The following is an 18,272-nucleotide window of genomic DNA, read 5'->3' on the forward strand; positions in this document are numbered from 1 at the left end:
TTTCTAGACTTTGCCATCTGTTCACCCAGGTGAGCAACAGCAAACAAAACATCAGAAGGGCAGAGGGTAGGGAGGTGAAAAAAGGAAGACAAGAAAAAGGAACAATAACGAAGTGCTTTCCGTGTTCAGGTAACTGTGCTAGATGCTGTCACATTTATAATATGCACTCAGTAAGGACTTGGCTTCTTCCCTAACCTATGCTAATTTAATTCACATGAGGAAGAGGCTAGTGGAATTTCGCATATATGCTATAATTTATGCTACTTGATTAAGGAGACTGGCTTTTGTGGAGAAAGAGAGTCCCTGTGAATTAAAAAGGCATGAATCAAAAAAGGGCAGGCAGAGTGGTGGGTTAAGGTTGGCTGACATGCTCTGTATAGTAATTACACCCAGTAGGACCCATTCCATTCACAGAAAATATTACTACCAAATAGGAAGGACCCAAAAGACAAGGGAATAGAAGTAGCCACTAGGACAAAGAATACAAATTATCCACAGATCTTTTCTCTAGTGGGATGGACTATTGAGGGTAGGGGAGGACTCTTAGAAATGGAAGTCCTTGCCTTAGTTCTTCACTGTGATAGCAGAGCAGAGGCTGTAATATGTAGCATTAGGGAGACATCATCTTATTCCCTCTACCCACAGGAGTAAACTTGGTCTTTAAATTTTTATGAAAATCTAGAGAAGATCATTGAGAAGTTATAGATATTATGAGACAAGTCAACTAAGTCAAGGATCATATTCCAGTGGCTCTGGGAGTCAGATGGCCTGGGTGTGCATCTAGCCTTGGTCACTTAACCTCAGCCTAGTCATGTAAATTCTGGACCCTGGTTTCCTTTCCTATGAAACCAGTGATAATACAAGCCATGACTTTGTTTAAACTCACACATAAGCTATATCGTGTGTTATTTAACTTTAAAGGATAAATTTATCTATTAAAAGGTTTTCATCACAGATTTTATTTTAGGTACAATAGTCAGATGCAGTAATGAACAGTTTAGTAAAGATTCAGGAATTAATACGGTTCCCCCAAGTTTGATTTCTCCAATTAAAATGCCACTAGACCAATAACGAGAACACAAAAGTGCTTGGGCATTGAAAACATTGCCCACTATTTCACAATTTACAACTTTATCTAATCAGTTATAGAAAAGTAGAGGAACAGAAAGTGGAGCGCATGAGGAAGAGACTAGGAGAAGATGGCATTATAGTGGTATGCAAGGTCAATGTGTAGTGGTAAGGAGTTTGTCTTTATTGATAATTTTGAAGTGAAAGTTATGATCTGACTAATGTTTAAAAGGATTGCTCTGTTTTCTGTGAGAAGAATTTGCTCTAAGAGGGACAGAAGCAGACAGTCTCTGTAGCATTATTGAGGTGGTTCAGGCAGGAGAAGATGGTGGCTTTAACTAGAAATAGAGATAGGAAAGTAGATCAAGTTAGGGAATGTTCTGAGGTAAAAGTAACAGGATTGTTAACAGATTGGATATGGGGTATCAAGGAAAGAAATAACTCAGGGGAAGTTCTGCAAATTGGTTTAAAATGTTTAGAGGATTGATGTCATTAAATAAGATGGAGACGGGAAGGACAAGTTTGTGTTGAATGTGACATGCAGATAAGTCAAGAGTTCTACTTTGTCTCTATGAAGTTGAAAGATCAGTAAAAACAATAGTGCACATGTTAAGTAGGTGACTGAGTATGAGTCTGGACTTCCCAGAAGTCAGGACTGGAAATGACATTTGTCATCCTATGGATGAGAATGCATGAGATTACTTGGGCTTTAAATAAGCCAAATGAAGACCAGCAAAGTTGTCCTGCTAAGTTTAAAGCTGTAATGATGCTGAAGGAAAGTCACCAAAGTGATTGCATCGCCCCCATCAATGGGAAAAGAACCAAGCTTTCTTGATGTTCTATCCTACCTAATAATAGACAAATATGCAAATTGACCGTACCTTCGCTATGCCCACGATTGGCCAGGAGGCGCAGGGGGGCGGGACTTGGGGTGGCCGGGGTGGCCAATTGGGCCGGCGGGACGCTGAGCTCGCGTCGCCAGCGGCGTCTGCGCCATGGCTGTGCTGTGGCACAGAAGGGGCCTCTGGGGCAGCGAGCTCACGTCCAGCCACGGACCATCAAAAGCGGGGGAGCTGGGTGCCTGGTGCACCAGCGGACAGGCACCCAGTTCCCCCGCGATCGAAAGCTAAAGCATGGGAGCTGGGTGCCTGTCCGCTCAGGCCTGGTGCACCAGCGGACAGGCACCCAGCTCCCCCGTGATTGAAAGCGAAAGCGTGTAGGGGACCCTACACGTGCATGATTTAATCATGCACTGGGCCTCTAGTCTACTAATAATTATGAAAATTAATATTGGCGTCATCTCTCATAACACAAGTATGAAGGAAAGTCACTGTGTCACACCAGGTCACCCTAATAAAAAATGTAATTAGAGTGCTTAAGGAGGCTGAGATTGAGCCTTGGTAACTCAAATACTTATAAGTGGAAAGTAGAAAAGGAACCAGACACAAGAAAGGAAAAGACGAAGCTAGTGAAATAGAAGAAATAATCAATGAGTGTAGAGTAATAGAAACCATGAAGGGAAAAACCAGTAAAAAGGGACTGGTCAACAGTCTTATCCAAGAGGTCGAACTAAGAAAAGATCAAGATTTTTAAAAAATGATTAAATAGCGAGAATTTTGCATTACAGAGGTTCTTGGGGATTTGACAAATGCAGTCTCAGTGGAGTGATGGGAACGGTCTCAGTGGAGTGATGGGCCCATCTAGAGGGAATTAAGGAGAAAGTGTGGGGTGAGTAGGTGTGGATGGCATTGAGACAGCCTTTTCAACAAGTCTTGCTATGAAGGGTAGAATGAAAATGGGAAGTAATTAAAGGGGATGTGAGGTCAGAAGAGGAATTTTTGAAGATGTGAGACTGAAGAGCATATGTATATGCTGATGCCAGTAATTGAGTTAACAGGGGCAAAAAATGGATGATTCAGGAGAAAGAGAATACAATTGCAGGAGAAAAGACCTTGAGAAGGTGAGAGGGAATGGGATTCAAAATCCACAGGCTCCTCTCTGGCCTCCACAGGTACAAGGACCACTGTGAAAAGCATGAGGCCCCACACAAAGGCATATACATTCCAATTATAACTATGACCTCAGGTTTGTGTTAGGCAGACTAGAAGAAAATATGAGTAATTGAAGAGTTACACGAGGACATGGGAAGGAATCTTCCTCTAGTGTTGCTTAATATTTGTTTAATAATAAACAGAATTTAAATACCTGGGCTACTATATTTGACAATGTGCTGCTCCTGATGATTAATACTGTATACCAGCCCCGGTTTTAATTCTTCATGGAGTTAATAAACACCTACAGTATTGCCATGTGTCAGTACTGTTATAAGATTGTATAAACATGGTTAATTTGGGGGCAGCTCTGAGGCTGTCTCCTGCTTCCTGCTAAGCTAACACAGTTGAAGGGGAGCCTTTTCCTACTCAGCATTCTCTGTAAATATTCTGCTGGCTCTCTCCTCCTGGAGTCAGGTTACCTCAGGCTTCTGAATATCCTAGAGGCACTGCAGGAAATACAGACTGGAATCATCGCTTCCTCTTCATTGCCTTTTGTCTCTGGAGTCTGGTGCCTCCACAATTGGGGGAATATTTTCATTTGGAGGCAGAGGGGAATCTCAAATTGAAAGAGAGAAGATAGGTTGTTTTCACGCAGGGAAGAGAGAGAGCTTAGCCATGTATTTATGTCTTCAATATTGTTCCCAGGATAGAGGAGCTGTTTAATGAATTGGGCACTTTGAGGTTTAATGCGGTCTTGGTGTGTGGAAAAAAATATCATAGGGAAGACACCAAGGAAGGAAAAAACACTTGGCAGGAACAGGGAAGGCCATTTAAAAGCAAGTGACCAAAAGTTGATTATATTTAAGGTTTCTACCATTACATTTTACCTCAACTATGTCAACAAAGCAAGAGTATGGAAAAGTAGAAAATGAAATAAAATTTTAAATGAGCTACCACATTAAAATGACCTATTATCGACCACCAGACAATATGGTGAAATGGAGACTGAGAGGCAGATGGCTCTGACACTCACCAGCTGTGTGGCCTCAGGAAAGTAGGCAATCTCTAAGTTCAGTGACCGCCCGTGACATATGAGACTATTAATACCAACTTAACAAGAGTAGTTATCAGGCTTAAATGAGATAACATGCAAAACACCCATCATAGTACATGACATACAGGATTCACTCATAAAACAGAGGTTTCCTTCCAGGAATAGAAAAAGGAGAAGAATAGTAAAATTTTTAAGAGCCTTTCAATGCAGCTGTGGAAACAGAGTTAGAACATTTGAAACAAGGAGAACAATTATGCACTAAACAGTGCGGTAGTGATCACAAGTATGAAAGGAATTCAGACAAGGGGAGGTCTGAGTGCACTGGACTAGCCTGCCAGGCAAAGATTTGTCTTACATTCTGGGTGTCTGGGCTAAGTAACATAGAGCAACAAGTTGAGGAAAAAGGACATGGGAAGGGGTCAGGAGTCAAAGTGGATGCTGTGGCAAAGGCACAAACAAATGATAGAGACATTGAATAAAATTAAGCAAAAGTGGTAAATGAAACTCTTCAACTGATCTATAATTTATGGAAAGAACAATTAATGCTCATAATAAGTACATTAAAAATAACTATAATAACTAAAAAGGATTACATTATAAGTATATACTGAATAATTACTAATAGATGACAATATGGTTTATCAGAGTTCATTTTGTAAATTAAGAAAGAGATCCACGCACCTAAACTAATAGGTCCTATTTTCCCCCAAAAAGAGAGATTACCCCGATATTAACTTCCATAATTATTAGTAGATAGAACATCAAGAAAGCTTGGTTCTTTTCCCATTGATGGGGGCAATACAATCACTTTGGTGACTTTCCTTCAGCATCATTTCAGCTTTAAACTTAGCAGGACAACTTTGCTGGTCTTCATTTGGCTTATCTAAATCCTAGGGTTTTCATTTTCTGCATATATTTATAGTTAATAATTATCTTAACTCCTGTTAAATCCAGGATTTTGGAATCCCAGTTTTGTGCTTTCACACTGTGTCACACCAGGTCACCCTAATAAAAAATTGCAGATGGGATATGTGAATTTGGTACCAAGACAGGGAAATGGGCAAAGAACACCTGTTAAAGTCAAGGGATTCACTGATTTTGCAAGAATTTCTACTGACTCGATATACAACAGCAAAAGGTGTCCTGAGAAATGGGAGAGAACCAAAAATAAAAATCCTGTACCCTGTCATTTGATTGTTTCTTTTTTCAAGCAGAGCTACATTAATACCTTGATTAAAATATTACACATATGGCAAGCTGGCTTCCAACATGGCCTCTAAAAAGATATCTAGAAATTGACTTTCTGAATGTGTATGAGCAAATATTTTATAGGGCAGAGAATATTCCTGCCTTGGGCGTCTACTTACCATACACTCATAATGTTGAGTGGAAAGAGTCCTTAAAAAAAAAGTGATATAATCCCTTAAATAAGTCAGAAAACCTGCCAATCAATCATTCACCTGGTACTTGAACATCAGTACTTAGGGATCCAGTATCTGGACTGAAGACAAGAAAAAAAGTAAACTTAACACTTTTATGTATTGGACTGACTAATTAGTCCAGCAGTATACAACATTATATGGCTTTTTAGATGTATGGTTTGGATTTAATGACCTTTTGCTAAACTGAATGGCAATATTCTCTCTCTCTCTCTCTCTCTCTCTCTCTCTCTCTCTCTCTCTCTCTCTCTTTCTCACACACACACAGAGACTTAAATGCAGTGAAAGAGAAAAATGACAAAAAGCTGACATTGCTTATTTCTTTTTTTTTATTGTCTAAAGTTTTACATATGTCTCCTTTCCCCCCGATTGACACCCCCCACCTAGCCATTCCCACCTGGGGTAAGCCCCCACAGCCCCAGTGTCTGTGTCCATTGGTTATGCTAATATGCATGCATACAAGTCCTTTCATTGCTTATTTTATTTCTTTAGGAAGCATTTATTATGACACAGAACTGCCAGCAAATGTGAGGGACAGTCACAGTGTCATAAACATCTTTATAGCTGGAAGGGCCCTTATTATAGCTAATGTAGCCCAAGACTTTCTTTTTACTTAAAGAAAAATAAAGCGTTCAAAATATTTGCCAGTTTTAAAGGTTTCTGCCTCAGTGGCATTTGATGAGAGAGAGAGAGAGAGAGAGAGAGAGAGAGAGAGAGAGCGAGCAGATTATTTACTGCAGAGGCTGGAGTACTGATAATCATAGCTCAAAGAAAGAAAAACAAAGTGAAGGCAGGCGAATCAGAATCAATACATCATTAAACACTCAGTGACCATTTTCCCTTCGGATTTAGATTTTTTCCTCACCTTCTGGGTTACTTTTTATCTATTAAATGCAGAAAAAACAGTAATGAAAGAGTCCCTTGACTGTTAATGGAATCAATGTATCTAACATGACTTCCAATACTTACTGTGGGTATGGCCTCATTATATTCCCATACTAGGAAGGGTTTAAAGAGGAAATAAATTGTTTACTTGAATTATAAAGACAATTTGAAACTATGGTTATCCCCAATTCTTCTAAATAATATAGATAAGTCAGCATCAAGTCTAAAAAAATTTTCAGATTGACCCAAGGGAGAGTGCTGTTTTGCAAAATTACTGTCTTCTGAACAAAACGCTTCTCCACTATTTCATCAGCTACTCTCAGTCATAAAGATCCTTACATTAGTCAAACAGCATTTAAGGACACCAAGAATGTGGTAAGTGATGGCACCATCTGAGCTGAGAACCAATCGATTCTGCTTAGATTATAGTTGACTATACAGCCAAAGATCGATGTTTCAAAGCAAGAGGATTATATAAAATAAATCTAGACTGTTAATGTTTTCAAACTATACAAATGTTAGTGAAAGTTCAGTAAGCAAATGACCAGTGACTGATTAGAAATATTAATCCTGACACTTTATTGCATTTCAGGGATGGTGGCTAAACCATTTAGGTTTGATTTCAAAAACCTTAAGTAGAATGAAATAAGAAAAATATAAAATCATATACCCACAGTTAGAAGAGTTTGGACAATATGTGTAGTCAAACCTGTCCAGGTAGGAGCATTAGTATGACTCAGGCATGTTTAAGCATGCATTTAGAGATTGAGCTCTATAAAGGATCAAAACCTGAAGGTCGTACAGTGGTAGAAAAATCAATTTCTATGTTGCAGGCTGATATTTTCCTTTCTCTTGTTTCATGGTGTAGCCTTGTACCCTGTGAAGCCTAAAATACAATCTAGCAAGAAGAGAACAAGATACCTAAATGTTCTTTTTAAGCAAAATTGACTAGAAGTAAAGGGTTTCCTGTTACTTCATTTTTAAATATTAAGTTTTATTTTTAATGATTACTAATGTTTTAGGCACCTGGCTCAAATTACTATAAATTCTAAATTTTATAAATGCTTTTATTGAATGAAGTGATTTTCAAATAAAAATAAGACATAATTCAAATGTTTTCCTTAATACCAAAAAAAATTCACATTTTCTAAAATTCAAAATTCATTTCATGGTGAATTAACTACCTTTTAATTCCTCCTTAAGAGACACAGGGACAAAGACTGAGCCAATGGAGTAGGAGTAATTCCTTCCTCTGGGCCTAGGTAAACTAGAGCAGAGCAGAGGATAGAGAAACCTCAGTGATCCAGAGTACCCATTTTCATAATCTGAATCATCTAGGAAATTCATAAAAAAGCAATGGGATCTATAATACCTTCAAGACACCTAAGTCCTTCTCTCTGTCTTGTCAGTGCCCATTGGAAGAATTAGTATTTTATGAATTTTCATGTGAATTCAGTGTTAATTTTTAGTATAAACTCTCCAGATTGGTTATTGTTACATAAAAAATATTGTCAATTATCTTGTTATTCTTTCAACATGTTAAGTGCCATGTCAGTCACTGGTGACTGACACTATACTTTCCGTCCAGACCAGTCAGTCACTGGTGCTGCCAGCATATCGGTGAAATCAGATATTGCAGGCTAAATGGAAAGGAAGACAAAACAGGCTTGGCGCTTAACATGTTAATAATTTATTGGTAGAATGACACCATATCCTAAATTTTATAGAATGATGCTATTTAAAGTACTAGAGGCCTGGTGCATGAAATTCGTAGACGGGTGGAATCCCTAGGCCTGGCCAGTGATCAGGGCCTATCGGGACCATCTCGCCCAGTCCTGATCAGGGCCGGGCCGGCTGCCATACAGGGCCTTCCAGCTGAGGCCTGCTGGATGGGGCCTGCTGGACAGGGGGAGGGACCTTGGGAGGTTGGCTGTGGGAGTGCACTGACCACCAGGAGGCAGCTCCTGCATTGAGCATCCGCGCCTTGGTGGTCAGTGTGCATCATAACGACTGACTGACCAGTTGTTCCGGTCATTCGGTCGTAACGGTCGCTTAGGCTTTTATATATGTATAGGTTACCTCTAATTGTTTCCATCAGTATTCTTGCATTTTAAAAAACAATTTTTGTTTTGAAATATGTGTTCAAATTAGGTATATCTGACCTATGAATAGTTTATGGGACTTAAATATGAATCAATAATGACTATAAAGTAAGAGCTTAGCTTATTTTTGGAGGTATCTCTTTCCATGAAATGCTGCATAAGAAAGAGCCAGGTAAGAAATATAGGTGAGGAACATTTACTTCGTTTACATTTTCACTGTTTTGTAGTGGGTAGCATTTTCCAGGGGACATTTTCCAGTTTGCAGCAGAAGGCATGATGAAAATATCATCCTCTTAAGCACATGCTCACAAGGCTTTTTTAGATTCACAACGATCTCAGCAAAATTTCCTTCCTGAAAATAATACCAATGAATTGTTTTCTGATCAAAGAGTATCAACTAAACTTAGATTTGATTTTCTATGTAGATTTTAACTGCAGTTGGATTCCAGAATTTCAAGCATTGCAGTAAAAGATCTTGATATAGATTCCAGAAAAAGAAAGGGAACAAAGACTTTTCCTCACACTTAAGTTACACTGGATCAGCAGGTTAGGCACCTAGAGAGGTGGCTGTTCCCACTGGCTTGAAGACAGTCCTCTGTATTTGCCAAGGATACCTCACTCTTCCAAGTTACTCTTTTGATATTTGATTTCAAAACTTTCATGAAAGCAAGATGCTGCTTTAATTTATCTTTTGAGTGAGGTTATTACTTCAATTTGTTTCAGCTTGATTTTTAGATATAGAAATGAATAAATGATTTATTTATGATTAGTGAATTTATTAGGGTGGGTTTCTAGAATAGCAAAATAGCTATGAGTGTGTATTAAGTAATTTGATGCTAATATTAAGTTACTAATTTATTTTAATTAATTACACTGAAATCAATGGTTTTCTCTTAATGGTGTCACTATGTCTGACTTGCAATTCCCTTTGGGAGGGAATTAAAGAAACCACAAGGGAAGAAAAGAAATGTCCACAGCTTTCTTATTTATGTCATAACATATAGTAGTGTACACCTTTTAATGATGGATTTTGAAGTGGTGTGATTTGTTACCTTTTGAGTTTTGATTTTCTTTTATCAAAATTTAAAATCCTGAGATCACATATCTGAATACAAAATCCATTTTATCTTCACAACCAAAATAAAAGGATGAGAACAGTGCAAAGAACTACTAGTAAAAGAGCACTTCTACAATCTTAAGCCAGAGGTGTTTCAGGGGACAATTCATTCATTCATTCAGTCAGCCAGTATTTGCTGAGCACATATATTGTGCTAAGCCATTTGCTATTAATAGTTTAATTTTTCACCCTCATAGTGAAGGGTAGGGAAAATCAAGAAAGCAAACAAAAAGCTCTAAAATTACAACTTTGATACATGCTGTGAAGGAAACACACAGTGTACAGAGGGTAATAAATATATATATACTAGTGGCCCGGTGCAAGAAATTCATGAACGGGGGGGGGGGGGGGGGGGCGGGTGTATCCCTCAACCCAGCCTGCACCCTCTCCAATCTGGGTACCCTTCAGGGGATGTCCGACTGCCGGTTTAGGCCCGATCCCTAAACCGGCAGTGGGACATCCCTCTCGCAATCGAGGACAGCTGACTCCTAACCACTCACCTGCCTGCCTGCCTGATCACCCCTAACCACTCTGCCTGCCGGCCTTCTCGTCCCCAACTGCCCTCCCTCTGCCGACTTGATTGCCCCCAACTGCCACCCCCGCTGACCTGATCACACCCAACTGCCTCTCCCCCCGCTGGCCTGCTTGTCCCCAACTTGCCCCCCTGCCGGCCTGATCACCCCCAGCTCCCCTCCCCTCCTGGCCTGATCACCCTTAACCACCTCTGCCTCGGCCCCACCACCATGGCTTTGTCCGGAAGGACATCCGGAAGGTCACCTGGAAGGACTCCCAGTCTAATTAGCATATTACCCTTTTATTAGTATAGATGGACCTCTACAAGGAGTCATATTAAAGCTCAAAGTTAAAGTATAAGAAGAATCCAACTAGTCTTATTTTAAAAGGGGAAGAGTCTGATGAGAGTGAGCTTTCATTTAAAAACTATATTCATATTTAAAACAAAACATAAACACATTCATAGATACAGAGCCAGACCGGAGGGAGTGGGAGGAATGGATGAAAAATGTGGAGGGGAATAATAGGTACAAACTTCTAGTTGTTGTTTTTTTAAACATAGCTTATTGATTTTAGAGAGTGAGGAAGAGAGAAGAGAGAAACATGGATGTGAGAGCATAACTAGGCATGTGCCCTTACTGAGAATCAAACCAGCAACCTTTCGGTGCACAGGATGATGCCCAACAAACTGAACCACACTAGCCAGGGCACAAACTTTCAGTTTTAACATAAATAAGTCATGGGGATGCAATGCACAGCACAAGCAATAAAGTCAGTAATCCTATATAATAAAAGGCTAATATGCAAATTGTCCCCTTGACTAGGAGTTTGACCAAGGGGCGTGGCCGGCTGACCAAAGGCCTGCAACCCCTCCCCCTGGTTGGCCCCACCCCCGATGGCCCGGATTGGGGCGGGCCAGCTGGACCCCACCTGTGCACGAATTCGTGCATTGGGCCTCTAGTATCATAATAACTTCATTCAGTGACAGATGATTAATAGACTTATTGTGGTTACATCATAAGGTATGTAAATGTAGAATCACTATTTTATACACCTGAATCTAATGTAATATTGTATGCCAACTATACTTTAATTAAAAATATATATATATAAAATATAGAACAAATAAAAATATACACAGGTTTAAGGGATATATATGCCAAAAATATATTTCAGTTTAGTCTGAGAAGTCATGTGACAGCTAATGTTTGTCATTGAAATACTTTTTCATAAAGGAGTTGAGTTGGTTACAGAGGTTAAGATTGCAGGATGCCACTATCATACAGAGGAAAAATAACATAAATCTGAAAGATATTTATTATTCTTTTTTTTAAATTATTGTTTATGCATGCACCTGCTGAGATTCCCAGTGTTTCAAACAGGGATTTCACTGACTTGGGCTAAAAAGTCATTCATTATTAGCAGACAAGAGATGACCCAGGTTAATTTAATGCCCATTGTGAGAGGTAGTAGCAAGCCTGGGTAACAGATCTTGTATTTCCTGAAAGTAATGCTTGACTCACAGCTGCTGTAAAGCAGGAGGCTCTACCTGTACCATAAGAAGTATTTAAAGCAAAGTGTAAAGAGCCCCATGTGGGGGAAAAAAACATCTTGGATCATCAAGAAAAATGCACAGTGATTAAAATTTTAGTAGAGACATATTTCATTGACACAGTAAAATAACTATAAAACAATGCTTAGAGTATGGTCCCATTTATGAAACACTATGCCTGAGTGTGTTTATAGTGTCATATAGAAAAGAAAAATCTAGTGGGAAATATTCCAAAATGCTAAGAGGTATTATTTCTTGATGGTAGACTTATGGGTGACTTTCTTTTTAAACATTCCTGTATTATCATTTTTTTCTCTTAAAATGAGCATGTATTTTTTACATGTGAAAAAAAAAAAGCCTTTCAAAGACAAACTTTAACTGTACTGGTGAATACTGATTTAAAGCAGAATGTCGTTAGTGAGACAGATCTCTCTTGCACCGCAAGCTAATGGATGTGGAATGACAGTTCAGACAGCACAATTTGCTCTTTGGCCAGCACTGAATTACCAGTCAGACAGAGTGTATGCTAGGGCATTCGCAAAGAAAGGGAGGCACCAAAAATTAGAATATTCTGGAGAAAAGTACTTACTTGACTTTCGATATTTCAGAAAAGTATAAAAGTGTTTATTCGGGGAAAATATCAGGAAGTTGTTGAAGCTATGTACACTTGTTTATTATTTAATGCCCTTTTTACTTTTAAGAACATGTAGGTGGAGATATGCTTAGGACATATAGGTAGGAGGTATGGCTAAGTTTTTTCAAGGTCCAAAGCACAGAATAAAATTATGTTACCTTCCAAACTCTCATTAAAAATAAAAATAGTACTTGGTCATAAAATAAGTGCACAGCAGTCCAACATAGTTCTGACTTTTCCCTAGAGAAATGCTTTTGTGTTTTTCTGAAATATCAGGAATCCCAAAGTTTTTCCAAAATAATTTTGTGTGCACCGTTTTTTTTTGGTCTGATACCCGAACTGTACACTTAGTCTATGAACCAATTCAACATGATCAAAGAGCAAATCATGGCACCTGAAATATTCAAATAAAAATCCAAATAAAGATGAGCCACATTTAATGCAGATCTACTATATTTGATATTTAAAAATTCAAATTGGCAAGGTAATTTGTTGCATTTTCTAATATGGCACAATTGGGCTCATGAGATTTAGAATCCAGCCACAGTTAGACCATTTTTCTAACCCAAACTTGAACAAATCTAGCCTCTCTGAGACTGTTTCCACTTACTTAAAATACTTATAGTGATAGAATTGGGGGGAATACAAGTTTAAAATACAACAATGTAAAATGAATGAGGACTACAAAGGATTATATTAATACTAGAGGCCTGGTGCACAAAATTCATGCACAGGTAGGGTCCCTAGGCCCGGCCAGCGATCAGGGCCAATCAGGGCCTTCCAGCTGCTGGCCAGGGCCTTCCTTCATTCCATGCCGCCCCCTGGTGGTCAGCGCACATCATAGCGAGCAATCGAACTCCCAGTCTAACTCCCAAGGTGACACTTTGCATATTACCCTTTTATATATATAGATAAGACGTAATGACTAATATAAGATGCATTATTTTGTCATTAACTTTTCACATGTGTACATCTTAAATCCTCCAAAATATTCTATGTGCTAACACATGCAAATGTTGCTACTCATATAAGTGCTCTACAAATAGTAGGTTTGCAACTAATTAATTCATCTCCTTTGAAAACACATTTTCAGTTGTAACTGACCTCTCAGAATAACACCCAAGTATAAATCTAGTTTATTTCAGTAAAAGCCTATTGTTGAATTATTTATGTTAAAACTTCCACGGTAAATTTGGTTTTCTTTTAGGCTGCAACCATGGGAAACAAGCATTAATCTTTTGATAGACCTATGAGAAGTGAAGAAAATGGTTTTGACTCTCCTTCTAGTTCATCCTGGTTGAGACTTGAAGCGTATACATAAAACTGAAATAGGTTTTGAGATCACTTGAGGAAATAAGGAACATCCTATCACAAAGTGAGAAATTGGATAATGTCTTATTCAAATTAAAACAAGTTTTACCTAAGTTTAAATACCCGTCAAAATATTTACTATCTCAATCAGAATGGCATTTTCAAGATAGTGCTTGAGGAAAAGATAACTAGCTATTAAATGGTTCATTTACACAAAAACTTATATGTGCCTTTTTTTTTTTTTTTTTTTTTTAAGAGAGAGAGAGACAGCAATGTGAGAGCTTAACATCGACTGGCTGCCTCCTGTACTCCCTCCATCAGGAATAGAGCCTGCAACCCAAGTATGTGCCCTGACAGGCAATTCAAATGGCAACGTTGTGGTGCGTAGGACGAAGCCCAACCAACTGAGCCACACCAGCCAGGGTTTGAATGTACCTTTATATATGGTTTGTTTTGTTCTGACATCAATCTGACGGCTTTTGAATTATTTTGTATCTAGACCCCAATGAAACCCATTTCATTTTTCAAAATTAGCCACACAGAAGGGAATCATTTTAATATGGCTATTAGGCATCACACTCCACGGAGTTACTGGGAAAGGACTCTCGTGAAACGGCCATTGTTCAGTTCCCTGCATCCTGACAAGATGACATATAAATTTCTTCCTTCAGATGATCACTTGATTTCTTAAAAATATAACCAGATTCTGTCATTTAAAAGCCCATTACAAAATGGAGTCTTACTGTTACAGGTCTAGAAGTACATGATATGAAACACTCTTAAATGGACAGTTGACTCTAGAAAGTCAGAGAAGTTTTTGAGAAAGAATCTAGTCCATCCCAAATAAATTCATGTCTAGGTCATATTTACGGAGGTTTTGATGAGAAAAGAAGGCACTGCCCTAGCTGGTTACCCAGTTGACCACTCCAATTTGCCATCAGAAAGTTCTACATTTTGTATTTATAATCTCCATTCTTCCCAATGCAGTTGGATCCCATTTTCCATTCTTTAGGTTCCCCAAAATAGGCAAGAAGCAATTTCCTACGTGCAAACCTTCAGCTTCTCTGAAGCAGGTAACTGTCACCTCTCAGGTTTCTCTAAATGTAATAATCCTAGTTTCCTTATCCTTCCTTAAAGAGTTCAATTTGTAGTTCTTTACACATAATTCACATTTCTGTGGCTCCTCCTCAAAGGCTATGTAATCATCTCAAGTTGTGGGACCACAATCTAGACCTGTATTCGTATCAGGGTCTGACCACATAGCTGAAACATATGACTGTTAGTTCTATATCCGTGGCCTACAGTGATTTGCCTCTGCTCAAATTGTACCAACATCACCTATAAAACCATATCCCCAGGAAAAGTCAACACAAAGGAAAGAAAACAAAGCCCCAAGATACCTGTTTTCATTGCATAAAACAGGGTCAACTATGTCTTAATTCTTTAAGGCTTACAGTCGATATATCTGAAATTGTAATTTTTGGAGGTCAAAAGTTGTCATGAAAAAATTCAGGATGCACTGTGTTAAAATTCTGATATGACATACAAGCCCAGGGATATTTCCTTGCTTGACTTTATGTAGTTGTTATAATTAGGCACATGGTAGCAAGACTTTACAGAGTTGTGCATCTATATAATATATAATATGCCATAAGCATATTAAATGCATTCTCTCCATTAAGTTGCTGAAGAAGTCTTCCCATATATAAACCAAATAGGACATTTATTCTCAGAGAAATTAAACTATAAACCTAATTCAAATACATATAAAATTTTAAATGAAAGGGAGCGATGGGTAAAATAAAATGAAAGATTAAAACCAAAAATACTGATATTTTACACTGTAGAAAATGCTTGCACTGACAATGATATTGTTAGAGACCAGATCGATGGCTGAAACTAGTCCATGTGATGAATGTAATACTACTAACACACTTTTACCTGCAAGGATTTTTCTGGCTTTAATTCAATGAAATCCATTATCCTGGGTGGTAATGGAGGCCTGTACCCTACTCATCTTAGACATCTTTAGTCTCCTGCGCTGCCCTAAAGCCTTGACATAATAAAAGGTCAAGCAGATCCCAGTAAGCATTTGTAAACTACAATACCCACCCCCACCCCCATTTAGGCTGCAAGCCACACATTCTTTTGCTAAGCTTTGCTCTCTCTTATTTCATTTCATTGTATAAGCAGATTAATTTGGAAATGACTAGGGTACTTAGGAAATACCTAGATTTTTCAAAACAATCTCACTTTCCTACTTGACCACGTAAGTAAGTGAATCCAGAATACATTTCAGAGAACTCTAAAATGGTGCCTGGATACTGAAGGAATGAACAGCAAATAGTATCACTATTAAATAAAATGAATGCATCTCACCATCCAGCTTGCCTGTGCTTTCTGGGACACAAGGCACAAACATGAAAGGGATGGGGTAGAATTCCAAGAAAACTGATTTGCTTCCACAATCATTTGGCAAAGCGCTGTACACAAAATAATACCATAAGCCACCTCCCTTTCCCATCATTGTCAAGTCAGGGTTCTCCAATCACCCCTCACAAACCTAATTAAAAATAAAGAAAAGAGGCAGGCTATGAATTCACATCTGGGGCTACGATACATATTAAATGACAGGCATCTGTCCTAATTGGTCACAACAAAACTGATGGGCCATAACAAGAATAAATCTCACATTAATCCAGATGAAGTCAATGAATAATATTACAAACCAGAAGCATACTTTCAAAAATATCCAATTACCTCCAAGCAGGCAAGGGCATTGATAACCCATAAAAATGACTGCAAAGAATGCTTTGCAGATAAATATGTTTCATAAATGCACTCTAAATGCTAAGTAATGTGTATATATGTTATGCATATCCATCGAGTATACATTTGTATATTCACAATGAAATGTATGCACTAAAAATGAAACTGTACCCAGCAAATGGTTTCTCCACAAGAGCACATAAGAATCCGGAATAGAACGCTCAATTCTGGGGCCACCTTTCCTAAGCAAAATCACCTTATGATTAGACAGAGAAGCTTATGAGGCACCGAATGTGGTTTTGAGGAAGGCCCAGCCCTGTATGTGGAAGCTGCAAATGAAATGATTCCTTTCAATAACACCCATTTCTTGTTAGCTCTTTTGCCACCCCCTGATTCTGTTGCTAAGCTTGGAAGGAAAGGAACCAGGTGGTTCACTCTGCATTCTAAGCCAGTTAAGGTAAAATCAGAACACCATTTCTTTCTTTCTTTTTTTTTTTTAACGGGAGCGGATGCCTTCTTACTTCTCTCTTCCTGGCAACCTTCCTCTATCTCCATCCCCATCTCTGTCTCTACATCTTCTCCCACTCTAAGGGAGTCATTGTTCCAGGGCAGGCCACAGATGCATACACAGGGCATTTGGGAACAAACTAATCCAAGAAGATAGCTCCACGGGGTCTTACTCACCATGCTGAGACCTTGAGAAGCTGTTGAAAGGAGGGAGAGGTGCAAACTGAATCCATTTTCCTTGTGACCGAGTCGGATGCAGCCTCCGAACCCAACATCAGCAGCGGCTGCTGGGATTTTTTTTTTTCACCCTCAGTCTCTGGCTGGCGATGGTGCGAAGAGGAACCACCCTTCCAGCCCCACTAGAGTATCGGCAGTCCAGGCGGCAGCAGCACCAGCAGCATCACCACTCGGGCCTCCTCCCTCTCGGAGGATGGGGTGAGCTCAGAAGCAGCCAGGAACTTGCAGCAGACACCTCCTCTGGCTCCTCCTCTCCTGCCCCCTCCCCCACAGCCCCACCCCTGCTGCGGTAGAGGCTGCCCGTCCCGGCAGCTGCTGGTTGTCATGGTAATAACCAATGGTAAGGCATCAGACTAAGGGGGAGGGGAGATGGGTGAAAAGCTGGAGGAGCTGGAGGGGAGTGAATTTGTGCGGCTGCCCTCTGGGATGCTCTTGGTCTCTCTTATCTTGGACTCTGGCTCTTTAAAAGTGGGGCAAGGGTGCATAGGCACGGGAAGAAAACAATTTAAATTGAATCAAAATCTAGACCCTAACATACCAAACAGCTCAGCTGTTTGTGCATTGGATATGGTTTTCCCAATGAAATGTATTAAGTGTGAGATCAGAGGGGGAAAAAATGGAGAAAATTATGTCGTATAATAGGAAATTATTATCACTCCAAATATGTTTGTCCTTTGTAGCATCCTTTACTCAATGCCACTCAAGGTTGTTATGAAGCAAAATGAGGGGCTGGACTTTGCAATAAAACAAGAATCTGATTCCTTGGCACTAGTCTCCCTTGTTCTTTTCAGGTGAGTTGCTTGGTCTTACTGTTTTCCCAGCTCCCCCTGTGAAGAAGTCCCAGCCTTCATTGGCATTACCCTGTGGAAAAGGAAGATGGAACAGAGGAAACAAATTCCTTGAGCAATCAGGATTCTCAGTAGCACAAGTTGGTGGATAGTTACAAACCTTTTTAGTTCATTTGCTGCAGTAAATTCCATGCCATTTTCATGAATGCTATTTTGGAGGTCCCAAGAAGTGAGGTCAGCAGTATTGAGCTCTAGGTGAGTTGTTTCTGGCTATAAATTATAGATGACACCAGTATTTATCT

The 18,272-nt window shown here is 39.2% G+C and overlaps 1 protein-coding gene across 3 annotated transcripts in view; it reads right to left on the bottom strand.

Moving 5' to 3' along the window:
* The window catches only part of JAKMIP2 (janus kinase and microtubule interacting protein 2), a 133,586-nt gene extending 116,211 nt beyond the window's left edge, over positions 1-17,375 (bottom strand). For all 3 annotated transcript variants that reach the window (XM_079773101.1, XM_079773099.1, XM_079773100.1), the window contains exon 1: positions 17,123-17,375. The gene's annotated coding sequence lies outside the window, so the exon portion shown is untranslated. The remainder of the gene's footprint in view (positions 1-17,122) is intronic.
* Between the last annotated feature and the right edge of the window lie 897 nt (positions 17,376-18,272).

Source organism: Cnephaeus nilssonii (genome assembly GCF_951640355.1).
Source record: "Cnephaeus nilssonii genome assembly, chromosome: 5".
NCBI classification, from domain to species: domain Eukaryota; kingdom Metazoa; phylum Chordata; class Mammalia; order Chiroptera; family Vespertilionidae; genus Cnephaeus; species Cnephaeus nilssonii.